The 16603-nt window shown below is 40.2% G+C and overlaps 2 long non-coding RNA genes across 3 annotated transcripts; both read right to left on the reverse strand.

Moving 5' to 3' along the window:
• Nucleotides 1-836: 836 nt before the first annotated feature.
• LOC147155397 (uncharacterized) lies at nucleotides 837-2329 on the reverse strand. The gene is made up of 2 exons (XR_015092350.1): nucleotides 1610-2329; nucleotides 837-1243 (listed from the first exon to the last, which is right to left on the reverse strand). It is a non-coding gene; the product is annotated as an uncharacterized LOC147155397 (long non-coding RNA).
• A 2533-nt stretch (nucleotides 2330-4862) lies between these two features.
• On the reverse strand, nucleotides 4863-8282 carry LOC147155398 (uncharacterized). Of its 2 annotated transcripts, XR_015092317.1 has the most exons (4): nucleotides 8207-8282; nucleotides 6491-6666; nucleotides 5365-6178; nucleotides 4863-4977 (listed from the first exon to the last, which is right to left on the reverse strand). It is a non-coding gene; the product is annotated as an uncharacterized LOC147155398 (long non-coding RNA). The 2 variants fall into 2 exon arrangements; XR_015092316.1 differs by having other exon boundaries at nucleotides 4863-6178.
• Nucleotides 8283-16603: the final 8321 nt, after the last annotated feature.

The raw sequence follows: 16603 nt of genomic DNA on the forward strand, positions 1-16603 counted from the left end.
CCAGTTGCTTGTTTGTCCAAATATGATTCACTTTTTTACATGGTTTAAAATGTCTTCTTTAATTAAAAAAAAAAAGGGGGGGGGCACAATTACATTGACATTACAGAATTGAACGTCTTTGGCGAGATGTCTACACAGCAGTCACTTGCCTCTACTATGCTGCGTTGCACCAAATGGAGGAAGATGATCTCCTGGACCTGTCCAGCAGTGTTCACCTTTTCTGCTGCCATTATGTCTTCATTCCTCGCCTACAAGCCCAGCTTGATGTTTTTAAAGATGGCTGGGACAGTCGAGGGAAATCGTACCCCGAACCAACTGTGGCACATGGGACTGCACTATAATGTACAAGAGTCTAATGATGTTGTAAGTACTTTTAAAAAATTGGTAAGCAAAACTTACTTTAAACAGTAGACAATGAATTGTTTTTCATATCAACTACAGGATTTGAACATCCCCCTGATAAACTGGGAGAGTAGTGGCCTTGTGTCCAGCAACACCGACTCTTGTGTCTATGTGCCTGAAACTGACTGCCCTTTGACACCTCAAGAACTGGCTGGACTCCATGCTGCTGTGGATCCAGCAGGACCTTCTACACGCATGGGAGTAGACCATTATTTGGCTGCAGTGAACTACATGCACAGTATAAACTATGTGTAGGGTCTAGCCAAGCGCTTCTGGGCTGTTATTTGTTTAAAACTGCCTGCACTAAAGTGCTATATAAAGTTTGTATTATTATTATTATTTTTTTTTAATTGCTTACACTTTAAGAAAACAACCTGTTAAAAGTGGAGCACATTCATTTACAGTAAATGTATATTTAAAAAGAAACTATTCAATCAGCAAGCAGACTCTTTATTGACACTGACATAACAATTTGGTTCATTGATTGTGCTGCAAACTACACTAAAACGCTGATAGTTATTTGAATTGTCTTTTCGTACAAATTGACAATGAACTGTAATAAGAACCTATCTAGCAAAACATCAGAACTACATTATTTAAAGTAATGAAATAAAGATTTTGATCTATACCAAACCAAAACCAGTATCAGTTGTGGCGATGCAGTTCTTTAAATGGTCACTGAATTCTGTGTAATGGCTGTAGTGGCCAGGTAACTTTAAGTTTTGGAAGCATGTAGAAGACGTGGGATGTTCCGCTCTCACCACCTCCACTTTCATATCTGGCATGGGTATCTCCCATCCCACCCAGAACTTCAGGAGTCTTTTAAGATTCTCTTGAGACCCTAAAAAAAAGGAGAAAAAAAGTGGAATTAAGCTGTGCATGCTATTAAGTAACAATAATCAATTAGATTACTGTTTTTATAATTTAATTTATGTATTTTTTTGAGAAAAAAACAGGTTCTGCAACATCTGGGAAAAAAAGTGATCCCTGCTAGAGGATGATCATTTAAGAAAATCAAATCACAGATGTATCTATAAATTAAAATTCTGCCTTGTAGCAATATGTGTATGCTTATGCTTAATACTCATAATACAACTTGTGTTCATAAACAAGAAAAAATGGTTAAAAAAACCTTGATTTTCAACCACATTTGAAAATCTGCATTTATGCATTACAAAATGTGCACAAATATCAACATGTAATTTACCTGTCCTCACAAACTGACGCAAGTACCCCATTATTCTACATCTACAGTCAACGGAGTAACCATCTTCATCGTCCAACCCAGATTCCTCAGGCCATTTGATTAGGTCCAAAACAACCTAGGACAGCAAATGAGACAATCATTATGGCACCATAGTTGGCATTGAACCAATTCATTCTATTTTACAATTTTCTCTCTAATTTATACATATGGTCAATCCACACATGGGGTGTTAATTGTGTGAAGGCTGATGTTGTGGTCTCAACAGCCTAACAATGAAATGTGTATCCTGCTGAGGAGAACATGTGATTGTTGATTTCTCGTCAGACTTTGTTCAAGGTTGGAATTGTTCACTGAAAATGATTCCAAATCAAAATTTCCTTGGAACAAGGAAAAAACATTAAAAATGTTTGCATAACTGAACATATGATGACGAATATTCAATAATATAACCCTAACCCTAAGCAAACACTCTCCCTCTCATTTGGATATGGGCTTAAAGGTTGTATCTAACTGTGCGTCAAAGGTTTGCATGCAAGGGACTGTGCATGTAGCGAGTTTTTCTTTGTTGTCAGTTTTTAATTATTATTTATTCTAAGGTTGCAAAGATGTTCTCAAGACACTTGCAAAGTATATTTACGGCACCAAACATTCTATGTAAATCGCAAAGGAATAATGAACATGTTGAAATTTCTTTGCGAGTGTCTGCCACACAGCGGCCGAAATGAGTTTCTTCCGTTGGGTGTCCGGGCTTTCCCTTAAGAGATTTGGTGAGAAGCTCAGTCATCCGGGAGGGACTCAGGGTCGAGCCGCTGTTCCTCCGCGTGGAAAGGAGCCAGTTAAGGGGGCTCGGGTATCTGGTTCGGAAGCCTCCTGGACGCCTTCCTGGAGAGGTGTTCCGGGCATGTCCCACCGGCGGCAGACCCCGGGGACGACCCAGGACATGCTGGAGAGACTATGTCTCTGGGCTGGCCTGGGAACGCCTTGGGATCCAGCCGGAGGAACTGGTTCAAGTGGCTGAGGAGGTCTGGGCTTCCCTCCTAAAGCTGCTGCCCCCGTGAATCCGACTCCGGATTAGCGGTAATAAATGGATGGATGGGTGGTGGGTCTGGCAAACATCTTTGCAACCTTGAACTAACCCTAATGAAAAAATAAATATTTTTTTGTTTTGCCAGACTGTCACATCAAATCAAAATTGATATAGCTCCTTTCATACATTACATTGCAACTCAAAAGCGTTGAGTGAGTAAAACATCCATAGTACAGCACAAAGAAAACCCTAACCTTCCCCCCAACATGCCCATGAGCAGGCTCACTCAAACTCGCACAACCTTTAAAAAAAAGTGTAATTAAGTTATCTGGTCAATCTTGACCTAATGAATTCCGTTTGCATTCCCATAAATTCCAGTTAATTCCCATGCAAAAAAATTTATTTTGAAAATTACAGACATTTTGGAATCCTAGACATGCTTCATTGAATACCTCCACACTGCACTCAGACTTTGTTTCTGTTGTAAAAACTGATGCCACTGCATCGGGTCGAGACTCCAATAACAGCATAATGAGGGTTTCTTTTAGTCCTTGCTTCAGCTGTTTGAGTTGGCGGGAGTTTCGGCCGAGCACCCTAAAGTATCACAGGGGTGAGTGAGGTATGGATGAAGGGACTCCAAGTAAATATATACATGCAGTAAATTCAATTCAATTATTACTCTGTGCACATTCAAACACTGGTCTGTATATATTGCTGTACAGCCGATCGCCCATACACACCGTGCAAGCCATTGAAGCCACAGGGCGACCATCTTACCTCTCCCATCCTGAGAGAAGACTACTATATATACTATAGGTATACATACAGATTAGACATATACAGCTCCTAGGCTCTTAGTGTCGGGCCGGGAGGCAGGTGTGGCAAGGTGGTCACAATTTTTTTAACAAGTGGACACTGGACAGTATGTGCTGCTTTGACGACCCCTTTTTTCTTTTATCGCTCAGTTCTTTAGACCCCAATATTAGATTTGGCAGAGGCATCTTTTGTTGAGTTAGTTATAATTAATTTATTAAAAAATGTACAATTTTCCTCCTACAACCCTCATTAAGCATATAATGTATACATGTATTTAAGGCAAGTTGTAAAATGTCTGAAGTCCTCTTGTTTATGTTTAATAAATTTATAAACATCGTAAATCAAATGTTCTCCAATTTCAATACGGTAAATATATTCGAGGATCGTGTGTGACATAATGTTCATTGTGACATATTGTGATGGCTGCGAGATATCAGGAGGGTATAATTTGATGCTCAAAGCCTGGTTTCCAGTTGATGCTGACAGGGTTTGTGAGGCTCACTTTATTACCGGTAATTACTTGAGCCTATAGATTTGTTATTTGGAGAGGATTTAAAAAACGAAGAAATCGAGTTTGTGCAGTAGCTATAAAAAAACACTAAGTCATATTTCTTTTTCAGTCTTATTCAGGTGTTCCAAAGCATGATCAACAGCCACCCTGACTTGTTCCTCGCCTTGAAATGGGCGATATTGTTTGACGTCTCATCTATACAGCGCGACTGAGCCCGCTATCATTTTCTGTCACACAACCAACCGCGCATGCGCAAACATTTTTCATCAAAGATCCTCCTATAGGATTGTATGCCGAGAAACATTTCTTGAGAGTAATAATATGGAATTGGCCTATCGGCTATCCAGTTACATATACAGAGGTAATGTGTAAAATGTACATTTATCAAAGCATGATATACTGTTAGATAGGAGACACTTAAGTAGGACAACTTTTGATGGATATAACGCTAGTCAGCCACACTTACTGCATGCTGAAGTAGATTGTGAAGGAGCCAGGTGCTGTTACTAGCCGTTAATATAGGCATGTCCCATGCCAATGCCAGGTCATTAACAGCCGTTGTCTGACACTCATTGAGTCCTCTTTTTTCACTTGTTTCTTCCTTTCCAGCAGATTCTTGATTCTCAAACAGCTTTAAAAAGAAAATACCGCACATTTATTTCCAATAAATTACATTTAAAAAGTAAAAGTATAGTCCATATTTTTTCATTGAATGACAATGTTTTCCAATGGATAACACCTTGCACTTTACCGTACTTACCGGGCGTATGGTCTCCCTGATGTCCATGTCTGCCACATCATCTAACATGATTGTCGCTGTCTGTGGTGATTTACCAAGCAACACATGAATTACTGCTGGGCTAATACCTAACAGACAAGGGCCCCCATGAAGGAAATAATGCCCAATCATTCTTCCTGCCATGACAAACAGGTCATTCTGTGCAAATACTTGGGAAGTGGCAGGAATTAAATGATCTGGTTGGCCTTCAAACAGCACAGTGCCGCATGCGGTTCCTATAAAAAATTAAAAAAAATGTTAATGGGGTTTGCCATTTTATGTTCAATACGGTTATAATAACCACATGATTGCAATTTCCTGCCTATGATTGTGTATTAATCTTTAGATTGACAGATTTGTCATGTGTTATGGCTATGCTGTCTGTTGTTAGTTATTCATAGTATAGCTGAATGATAACTTGTATTTGCTGAATGATTAATTTACAATAATTTGCAATATAATCACTGACCATAACTAAAGCTGTCTGCCAGGATGGTGCACGTAATTCCTTCATAAGATCATGAGTCAATTATCTAACATTTATGTTCTATTTTGCCTTGCAACTTAAACAAACAAACTTTAGTGGAGTTGGGCCAGTGTCTTTAGGATTCTTTAAGACCTACCGCAATCAAGTTTGAAACCATGTTGTAACTTGTGCATTATCATACTGAAGAAGTGTCTGTTAACCCCTTCTCCAATGGCCACATCTCCTAAAAACACAAGCAATCACATCCATCTTTCAGGTCATGGGTTTTCTGGCCTTCAAATTTGTATTTTTCATGTTTTCATATGTTCATGTGGGATTGCTGTTGTTACAGCATTGTACTCCCACAATAAAAATATTCATGCAACATGCAACATGGACCACTTTCGTGTCATTACGTATTTTGAATGACTGCCGTAGCCACAGTACAGTGATGCGAAGATAACTGTCCTTCTGGCAGCACTTGTACGACGCCTTCAGCCACATCTCCATGCAAATGCATCAGTTTCCAGGGAAATAGGCTACTCAAGCTAGCTGTCTTAGCGGTTGTTCATAGAAAGCTTTAAGTGTGAACTTAAAAAAGAAAAGAAAAAAAAATAAGTTTAACAAGTACATTACTACATTATTGTAATTTTGGTGCTCATGCGCACTAACATGCTACTTATCTGCACCCCTACAAATATATAAAAAGCAAAACATGTTACGAATACAATACTCAAAAACAACATGTTTGAATTGAGGTTTGTTTACAGCACCTTTTAGTTTAGCTTGAAATGGTTTGGCCCAATCTATATTGGGAGTCTTGTAAAAAGTGAGGATTCTGGCTTCCTGGTCCATTACGTCTTCTCCAATGTCTATTATTATTTTTAGGTATGGCTTATCTTCATTGGTTTGCAGACACTGCCTTCTGTACTGGTCAGCTGCTAATTCCGGATCCACTACGTTTTGCCATGCTGTAGTAACACACAAAAAATAGAAGAAAACAACTGTTTATTATAATTGAAGTTGTAATTTAAAAAGTAATGAATTGCACAACATTCACTACTCTACAAATTGTGCCTATAACCAATTTGTAGAATAAACAAAGACATATGCAAGTCTATGACAAACTCAATAATTGTAATTCGATTTTTGGTGAGATGGAAAAAAAATTACAGCACTGTAATGAATATTGGCATTTTAACATCTTTCAATGTGATTGTTTTTCTTAACTTTCACCAAACATGTCATTATTTATTCATAAATTTTTTTAGACAAATACTAACGCATCTCATCCATTTCATCAGGTCTGGACTGTAAAAGGGTATTGTCTGTTGAGAGGGTCGCTGTTGATGTCGTTATATCAGGTGATGAGCAGATAACTGATGCACCAGTGCTGCTTTGAGTCATGTGGTCACTCGGCATATATGATTGTGCAGAAGTGGAGCTACCACATGGAAATCTTGAAAAAGATTGAATGAACACACGTTTTAGCACACATATTAAGAAAAAAAACAAACATTTTATACAGTTTGATTATCACACTTGCATCATCCAAAAAAGAAAACTCATACACAGTGGTCATGTGTCAAATTATGTACAATTTTATATCTTGAAAATGTACCTGACGATTTACATGAAGAAATTTACGCTTTATTTATATATTTTTTATTTTTTTCTTAAAGAGCTCAGTATTGTTCATTCGGAAATGTCATCATCATTGCTCTTTATTTATTTTTATTTATTTTTATTTTTTTATTTTGTTTGTGTGTGTGTGTGGGTGAGTATGTGTATGTGCGTGCGTGCGTGTATTTGTTAGCTCACCAAAAAAACCTATTAGAAAAAATCTCATACCGTTCACCTAAACCGAACACCGCCGTCAGGAGACCCGAGGGGACCAAAGAAAACCAAGGAAGGTGAAATCCAGCACCGACCAGGCACCACCCACCAGAACTCCTCCCCAACCCAAGAAACATCCAGACCCCAACAAATCCAAAAAACATAAAATCAGGGAGGCCTCAAGAGACCGAAGGAGAGACCGAGAAAAGGAAGGAAGGACAGACGAAGCCGAGTGAGATCCACAGACACCAGCCTCCACCGATTCAATGACCTGAGGAGGAAACAGATTGTGTCTGAGTTTCGGTAGATGCTGGTGTGGTGGATCTGGCATGCTTGAAAATCTCCACCAAAGAGGGGAGCCGTTGACCCCTGCCGGAACAGAGCAAGCGCAACACCTCAGGGCCCCCCAGGCCGCGGCAGCGCCAAAGGACGACCCCCGGGCCCCGCCAGGACCACCGGCCGAAGAGCAATCCCAGGAGCAGGAGCACCCCCCGCCCCAACACGGCCCGCGCCCCCGACCCAACGCAGCAGAACGGGGCACTGCAGGCCCGCCAGGCACCCCACCGGCCCCCAACCCCCGCACCCCCCACGAACCCCCGCCCCCCCATCCACCCCGCCACCCACCCCAACCCAGCCCCAGCCGCCCCCAGGTCCCCAATCCCCCAGACACCCCACCACCCCCACACCCCGCAACCCCCACCACCGCCCCCCCCCAACAAAGCCCCCCCCCCCCGACCCCACCCCGACCAACCGGCAGCCCCCCAACCCCCGACCCCCAGCCCCCGGGGACCACCCGCACCCAGGCACCGGCGCCGAAGAGGGGCCGGACAGCGGAGCGGAGAGGGCAGCCGCGCCCACCCCACCCCCTGCCGTGTGGAGGGACGGAACACCGGGGGCAGAAGGAGGAGATGGGGGCACCGGAGGGCGGCCGACACCCCCGAACCCCAGGCCCAGCGGGGGAAGGCCCCGGTCGTCACCCCAGCGTTCTTTGTGAAAGTTAACCCCTGGTACTGAGTCCGCCAGCTCGCCGACTGGCGAACTCTACCCCTAAGGGGAAATTTACGCTTTACATTTCAAGCACCATTATAAGTAATAAATTAATTGTAGTATTTTGTGCATATTCTCATGCAGTTTTGATATCTCTAAATTTACGTCTGTCATACCTGTCACCACATGAACTTGCATGGTGTGCAACAATTTCCGCAGGAAATATATTTCCACAAATTGGACAGGAGTCCTAAAAGTACCAAGCATATAGAGACATGGTTTCATAAAGTAGAAGTAACATAACTGTTGAATACAATATAGAACAAAGTATAGCAGATCATGACATTTGAATAAACACACTACTGTTACACAAATACACGGATTGCTTACCTCACTAATTACTTCTAAATCATGTTCTGCTGTCGGGACCGTTTCGTCTTCACAATCATCCTTCGTCTATGGAAAATATGGAATCAAATGAATAGAATTTTCATAAGACAAACTTGACAGTTCCACCGAAAAAGCCAAATGTTCATAGACAGGTGCCTGTGACAGGAGTTTAAAAAAGAAGTAATTTGACAAAAAAATTGCTATGCTTAAAATGACTTTTATCTGTTAACCCTGTGATTTTTAACAAGTGTGCGGTGAGAAATCGTCAGGTTTTCTAGTGGAAAATAATCAAATGTCAATTACTAGTTAATAAAAAAAAAAGTATATTTTTTTATTGATTTATAGCAACCAGCACGTATAGTAGCAGATATGGGCAACATGCCACGGACTTCCAACTTCTGTAACGCTGCTCAATTGAACGTTGCCGTTGATAGGTGTGAGTGTGTAGGCCAGGGTGTCTCAGTTCTCCAAAGCACTTCGGAGAACTGAAACACCCTACACACGAAAACAGCATAGGTGTCTGACTTACTCAATGCTGACTGAAAAAGAAGTGGGTATACTCAGTATACCCGCGTATACCCTGGACTTCACCACTGGGTGTTATCAAGGGCTTAAAGTTTTTAAAAAAATCCTGAGCCTGAACTTTTCCAGGGAGCGGTGGTGCAGTGTCCAACATGCCGATTCGTTGTTCGACCGGCATCAAGCCATTACTATTTGATTTGTCGCCGTGGATGGAATGGGCATTTGGGAAACTCATTAAATTCCCAATTGGCCAGTCCTCCCCAAGCGTCAGGTCATCTCTTTCATTATCCATTTATATTATGTATGGTACAGTATAGCATCCCCTCTAGTGCTGCAGCTATCAAATATTTAGGTATACAAACATCATATGGAAAATTCTATTGAATAATCAGGTATTTGGATTAAATATAAATATTTCGCACGGTGAAAGAACAATTATGAATAAAGAAGACAATAAAAATATATTCCCACTTACTAATGATCGACCAACTTTCATTTCTAGATAATCAACTTTTTTGTTTTACTTAAATTTAAATTGTGCTTAACAGCACATTATTTTCCTCTCTAGAAAGTTTGGGAGATTTTACAAAAATCTCTCCCCATGGATTGAACTTCCGTTAAATATTAGGACACTTTCATCTCTACCCACTCTTAAAACACACTTACTTACCTACTTTTTTTTCATTTAATTGACTTATTCATTTACCCGCTTAAGATAATTATTGATTTTTTTGGTGATATTTTTGTTTTACCTCTTTACACACTTTTATATCCGCTGTCGCACACACTTGTTTTTCCCACGGACTCTTAGAAACAACCCCCAAACACTTCCACCTTGCCAGCGCTTCTGCAGAGCGTGAGAGCGTGCAAACGCCTGACGTCACGCTCAAGGTGAAACCTTACGTTTCCGTCCCGAAACCGTCATCATTATTTGACAAAACAGGAAAAATAGGGGCAACAGCCATTGTGCCACAGTAGTGCCTCCTGTCCTTTAACATTTTTCTTAAGCATGTGTGGGTGATAAATATGGTTGTTTTAACACTCCAAAATTTGACATGCGCCTTTAAGTTACGTGAACTTCCTGCCACGCATATTCAGCCAACATTCAGCCAGTCACGAATGTACGTATGGATGTAGGCCGTGTGCCTCACAATGAACTGAAATAATAAGTAGAGCCATTATCATTGGCCAGTAAAGGAGTAGTCAAATACAACAAAAATCAAACCAAGTGCAGAGTAGACTGAGCTTTGCACTATATTAGAGCTGGGTACGAAAAGATAGCCCTTAGACTACAAAGATAAAGGGAAAAAATGCTACCACAGCTGAGCAAATGTAATAATTTGATTTTATCTATTAGGGAAACATTTGTAAAGACAACTTACATGAGCTCTACAGGACTCAATGTGGACCTGGATCAGGGGCAATGGAACCATCTGGCCACAGGTCATGCATCCATTTTTGGGCATTTTGTTGAACTCAGCAGCATCATACGGCAGTGGGGTAGTATCTATTTCTTCTTGAAGAGGGACAATGTACAGCACATTTTTCCCATTGTTCGAAGCAGTTTTGAGAGATTTGGCAGTGTATCTTTGTGAACCTTGAGCCACAGGATTTAATCTTCTTTGTCCACCGCCTCCTTAAAAAGTAAGAAAAACAAACAAAGAAACTGTCATGTCTGGGAAGATCTGGTTTTGGTTGAGGGTCCCGATTGGTCCTGAGTGGGTTCCAGCCTTTCCGCGGGTTGACCAATCCGGGCCCTCGGCCACTTGTGCCTGGCCCCAGGTGTGGCGAGTTACCCAATTAGTGTGGGTGTATTTAGTTCCCGGGTGGTGATCAGTCGGCGTGCGATCATTGCCGCTTGTCACGGTCACCACCGGAGTTCTGGCTGTCAGTTTGATTTTGTAACTTTTCAGTTTGTTGTTTAGTTAGCATTAACCAGTACCCTGGTTAGTGTTTTCTGAAAAATAAAGCACGCCAGTCTCGCTCCTGCTGTGGTTCTCCTGCCTCCCTGCATTTTGGGTCCTCCACTTCACACGCCGACAGACACCACACCGCCCCGTGACCACACCGTAACAGAAACTATACAAATTTGAAGGACTTTCATCAACAAACAAAATATACCACCATAACCTTTTCAGATATTCACAAAAAATATATATATTTGTGATATGCCGCAAACTATCGGTAGTTTGCAATTCCACTGATCACAAACAGTTGTGGCGATTACTTGACTACTTAGATCATGTTCAGAATAATAACGCATCACCAACTTGCTGCAGTTAAATAACCATCATTACTTTACAGCTTCAATTCGTTGGTGTATGCACATAATTATAATAAAGACAATTACTATGATGGTTAAATTTGCAGCTTGTAACAGCATTCCAGACATTAATAAATAAAATGTTACACTCACAATTAATTCAACTACGCAAAGTTGCAATAATACTAGGAAACCATTCTGTGGCATTAGTAGGCATAATTTAGAAGTATTAAATTGATCAACAAAATTAAAAAAAGAGGTATGTACCTGAAAGGGGGGGATTTTCAAAGATTATGAGTTTCTGCTGAGGCCTTGTGACAAATATGTCATGTTTTGTAACTTTCAGTGTTTTCATTGACAATTGTGATGCTACGTCAAAATGGCAGTCATATACTGCATATGGTTTGGAGTCAGATTTATCCCACTGGGAGTGACCCAGTTCTGGCCTAAAAGCGTTAGAGGCAAATGTAAACAGCAAAGATTGCTGATTACAGTAATTTATTTGTTCTGGTTAATACAGTCATTCCAAAACACATTGTGTCACGTGAACATATTATATCATGTATTTACTGTGCATTTTCCTTGAACGCTTTGAGGTCGGAACTGACAATCTAAGTGGGATAAATCCGATTTTCCACTTTCCTCAAGTGCAGAAATTATCGTTGGTGAAATGAAGCTTTCCACTCGTTGAAAAGTATTAGACTTTGGATCGTCGTAATTTGATTTGTGAGGATTGTTTTGTTTTGAGAACGTGAAAAACTATAATTTTAACAATATGCCTGCTTTGTATGCTTGTCACGTTGTTGTCACGGTGTTACATTGTGGAAATATAAGAGATGCCAGAACTTCGGAATTGTCAATTTGAGTTCGTAAACGGAGAAAGTTGTGAGCAAGCATGTGTGTTCCTGTTTTGATGTTAACTACGGGCGTACAGTAGCTTTGTTTTAGCTGTTAAAAAACACGAGTTAACTGACTAATGTTTACATTACACGTGGCAGTGTGTTAGCGCACCAAACAGGACATCGTGTACCATTACATCAAACACACATGACAACCTGTGTGTGCTCAGGCTATCTTACTGACACGAATGTACCAATGGATTCAGGCATCATCCGCAACGTGCTTTTCTTTTTATATATCACATTTGATAATGCAATTAATTGTCCATGTAGTCATGATTAACCAACTTATCTTAATTTGCAACAACTGGCAGCGTTGAACCTGAACAAGTTAAACGAACAAAAGCCCATTAATGCATGTATATTGCTGCCCGATGCACACTTAAGTTAGTGTGGTTAATTTTGGCATCTGAGAATGGCAGTTCATTTTCATTATACACTGCCAGGTTTCACTAGACATCAATGAGAAAAGCTGTAAACAAGGCTTCAGATGAAGGGGACCAAATGCCTTATTTGGCAACCACAGCCTCGAAGTGTCACACTGTCGGATAATTTAGAGCTTGGTATAAAAAACAAAATTAAATCAAAGAAAATTGAAGTATGTATTGTTAGAGTTTACAATATTTGTATTCTACTCTTTGCGTGTTCAATTAACTGAATGGTGAGATTCTGTCCCTTTGCAAAGGTATTATAATTATCAGAAGCTTCTGATCACACAAATGAAGTCACCCAAGCAGTGTTCTGTTCAAAAGTGTGTGTCCCTCCTTCTCCTGCACATCATTATTTATTGAAAAGTGGGTGAATACGAAAAGTCTCCTCTCCCCTCCCATTCATAAAAAGGCAGAAGTTCCCAGGAATACAAATCAGATTAGACTTAAACAATAATAAGTCAGCCTGTCCTTGGACTCGACCGACTGAGACTGGTACAAACTCTACTCCCTCTTTCCCAGGCAAGAGAGACAGATAAGAATACAATAGACAATACTATTCATTGAGCTACACAGCTATAACTAAATCCAAAACGGCTAAAATATAAATTGAAACTGAAAAACAATGTTAATAATTCAACAGTATCCAATGAAGAACCATACCTGTAACTTTTTTAAGAAACCAGCCACCTTGTAAATCTCGCATCCTGGGATATTCTTCTTGGAGCAGTCTGCTTATCTGAAAGTAGTAAGCAAGTGCTGCTGACATAGTTAATTGTTATATGTATAAATTTTCATAAAACTTTGTTAGCTGCAAATGAAAATTAACAGTTTTGCGATATGGTGGAAAATTCAAATGACGGTATCGGGAGGGTAACCAAACAGACCGACCGACATCTTGTGATTATAATTCGTTGTCCGTTTGACAGAGGGAGTCAATGCGCACAAGGATCAGAATTAATTTATTTATTTGCAGTAATTGCGGAGCAGTTTTGCGTATCATGACTTCATTTGAGGAGCAAATTTCTTTTTTCCTCTCCTTTTTTTTTCTTTCTTTAGGGAGCGAATTTAGAATTTTGTGGAGCAATTTCTTTTTTCTTTTTGTACCCGGTTAATTCCAGGGATGCTTAGCCTGGCCGAGGGTCAAGAAAAGCCTGGCGGCTCACCGCTCTATTAAAACGCTGGGGAAAACACTGGTTTCCATTTAGTCTTTTCACGATACCGAAATTTTGACTTTGATACTAAAACCTGCATAAAATACCTCAATGCCGGTACTGAAACGCTAGACAAAACTCTAAAACATCAGCAAAAGCAGCAAAATTAAAACTGGCTAAAGAACTTCAAATTATTTTTACTTATTAATAATTTGAAATATTGGGATGTATACATGTTAAATTTATGTACATACGGTATATATTTATGTTTATACTGTATGTGCTTTCACATTGCATTCTGTATTCTTGAAGTGCTGTATTTGACTGCATTTGATGTCATCCGTTTTAAAAATTGGCAATAGTGGCACTCCAATAACTCCATGTAACGTTGCTTGATTGTTCGTGCATGTCTCGGCTCTTCTCCATTTCGCTCCTAATTAGTCGAATGCATCATCAAATACTACAAATTGGGAACAAAATAATTCAAATTCCACTTATTTTTAAGGGAAGTGTGAAAAATGCGTCACAACCTGTGTCTGTTGCTCTGTCAGTCGTCTGAGCTTTTACTATGCATAAGTGTGATATCCTACTGTGTGCCTGTTCATTGAACGCACCGTGCCTAAGTCCACTGCAGGAATGATTGCTGCTTTTTCTTCTGCTTCTTCACGAAAAACATTTGCTCTTGTCACAAAACCTTTCTAAAACTGAAAATTGAAAACCACACGTGTTCTTCGTGTGCTGATTGAAAACATGCGTAGGCAATGCCAATGCTGTTGCATAGCTTACGTGGACGTCCAGCGAGCACTACACTTAATAAGCTTAATTAGCGCTTCATGCTTCTCCACGAGGAGTGCACGTCCAGCAAGCGCTTCAGTGCGTGAAGCTATCTTCCTGCGCCCTCTCGCACACACGCTAAAAGAGGTGTGACGCTTACTTAAGGCGTTTTCCACATATCGGTAGATAGAAAACAAGAGTTGGCGGGCTGTCTCGTATTTTTTTTTTTAAGTACCGGTACTAAGAAAAAAATTATACCGAGCCGTTTTTGACACCAAAACATAAAGGTACGGTACTGGCACCGGTATCCCGTGCAACACTATTTTCATTACACTTTTGCGAAATACTTGTATTTAGACATGTCTCAAAAACCATGGGAAAGCAAATTTTTTGGGCCGATATTTGCATTTTTTTTAAATTACAGTGTTTCCATTAACAGTTTGCTTTTGCACAATTTGCATTTTGCGCAAATCTGAGGGTAATGGAAACACACATATACAGAAGGAAACAAAACATTAAAAAACAATACAATGGCAAGACTCAAGTGTAGAATTGTCTTTTAGGCTTACCTCTGCGTGATCGGCATTGTCACCCATATTTATGGTCCTCCTCCCAAGACCCGCTTCCAAGAGAAAAGTTTCCTCTTTTGGCGTTTTTTCCAGGTTTGTTGATAAGGTTGGTTGGGTTATTCGAAAATGCTCGTCCTGTTGAGTGTAACAGTAGTAGTAGTACGGCATCATAACTGATAAATTAATATTAAAAATGGAAACTCCCGTTAGTTGTTATGTAACTATTGTATACATATATGCTATACATATAAACTTGCTACCGGTAACTCTCCTAAATTAAACTACATCAGGCTCACAACTTTGCGTTTAGACTACTGCATAACTATTACTTTGACAAGAACCGCACCAGGCCCATGGTGTGCGTGCTGAATACTGTATGCAAAATAGACCTGAAAAGAACTCAGACACTGAGTTGAAGCTACGAGAAGCTCAAGGGAGCGCTGGTGAACTATATGTCGACCACCCACTTAAAAAAAACACACCATTAATGTCAAGACAGTAGCGATATTCCGCTCACCTGCTGCTGCAGCGAAGAGCTGTTGCTCTGATCGGTCATTTTTCTAGAAGGCAAAACAAGATAAAGAACACTATGGAGTCAAATGTGTACATACATAACATCGATTGGGTGCATCTTCCCTCCAGTACCTGTCAATGGCGCATATGTGAGCTACATGAATTCGTTTGTTAGCCAGCTAACTAATACAAGAAATAACAATTTTAACCAACACAGGGGAGCAGCGCACTGCACCATTCTTGGCATATAATGAAGTAGTTTAGTTGTTCATTGTTGTCATATAGCCACAATATTCCAAAGCATGAGATGAAATTACGTCCGTGGCGCCAGAAATGACGATAATGACTAGACTGCTTTAGCATGAAATCAAATGCCAGCTAGCTAGAAAGCTAAATATGTGATGCTAATCATAAAAACAGGTTGGATGACCATCGTTTAAACAACAATATTTGAAAGAATGATGAAGTAACATAATACTTACCTTGTAATAGCAAAAACCAAAAGAGACTGAAGTATTCTTAATATGTATGTTGGTTGGCGACGATGTGTCCTGCTTGTATCCTTCCGCGAGTCCCGCCACCGTCGTTCGCTAAACCAATGAGGTTGCGCTCCAATCCGCTCAAATCCTTCTCACTTGATTGGTCAAAACAACCCTTCATTACACCAGAGCCCGCCCCCTTCTTTACGAGTACAAATCACGGCGCTCTACAAGTACAAATTAGTTTTGCTCCATTTGTAGCGCGACAAATGGGGCAAAACTCACGTCACTGAACAGCAGCAGAAAACCCACTTGTGACTCCTAGTGGAGACTTCTTTGACTACAAGTTGTCATTTCTACAGGTACAAATCACAACTTTTACAGATACAAATTTATAGTTTTTGTACAGGTACAAAAAATTTTTTGTACAGATACAAATCATGACTTTTGCAGGTACAAATTTGTCTTTACAGATACAAATTTGTTTTACACATACACATTTTTTTTTTACAGGTACAAATTTATTTTACAGACACAATTTTTTTTTACAGGCACACTTTTTTTTTACAGATACAAATCACA

The sequence above is a fragment of the Leptonotus elevatus genome, chromosome 22 (assembly GCF_054856555.1).
Source record: "Leptonotus elevatus isolate MCC_2025b chromosome 22, RoL_Lele_1.0, whole genome shotgun sequence".
Classification (NCBI taxonomy): Eukaryota; Metazoa; Chordata; class Actinopteri; order Syngnathiformes; family Syngnathidae; genus Leptonotus; species Leptonotus elevatus.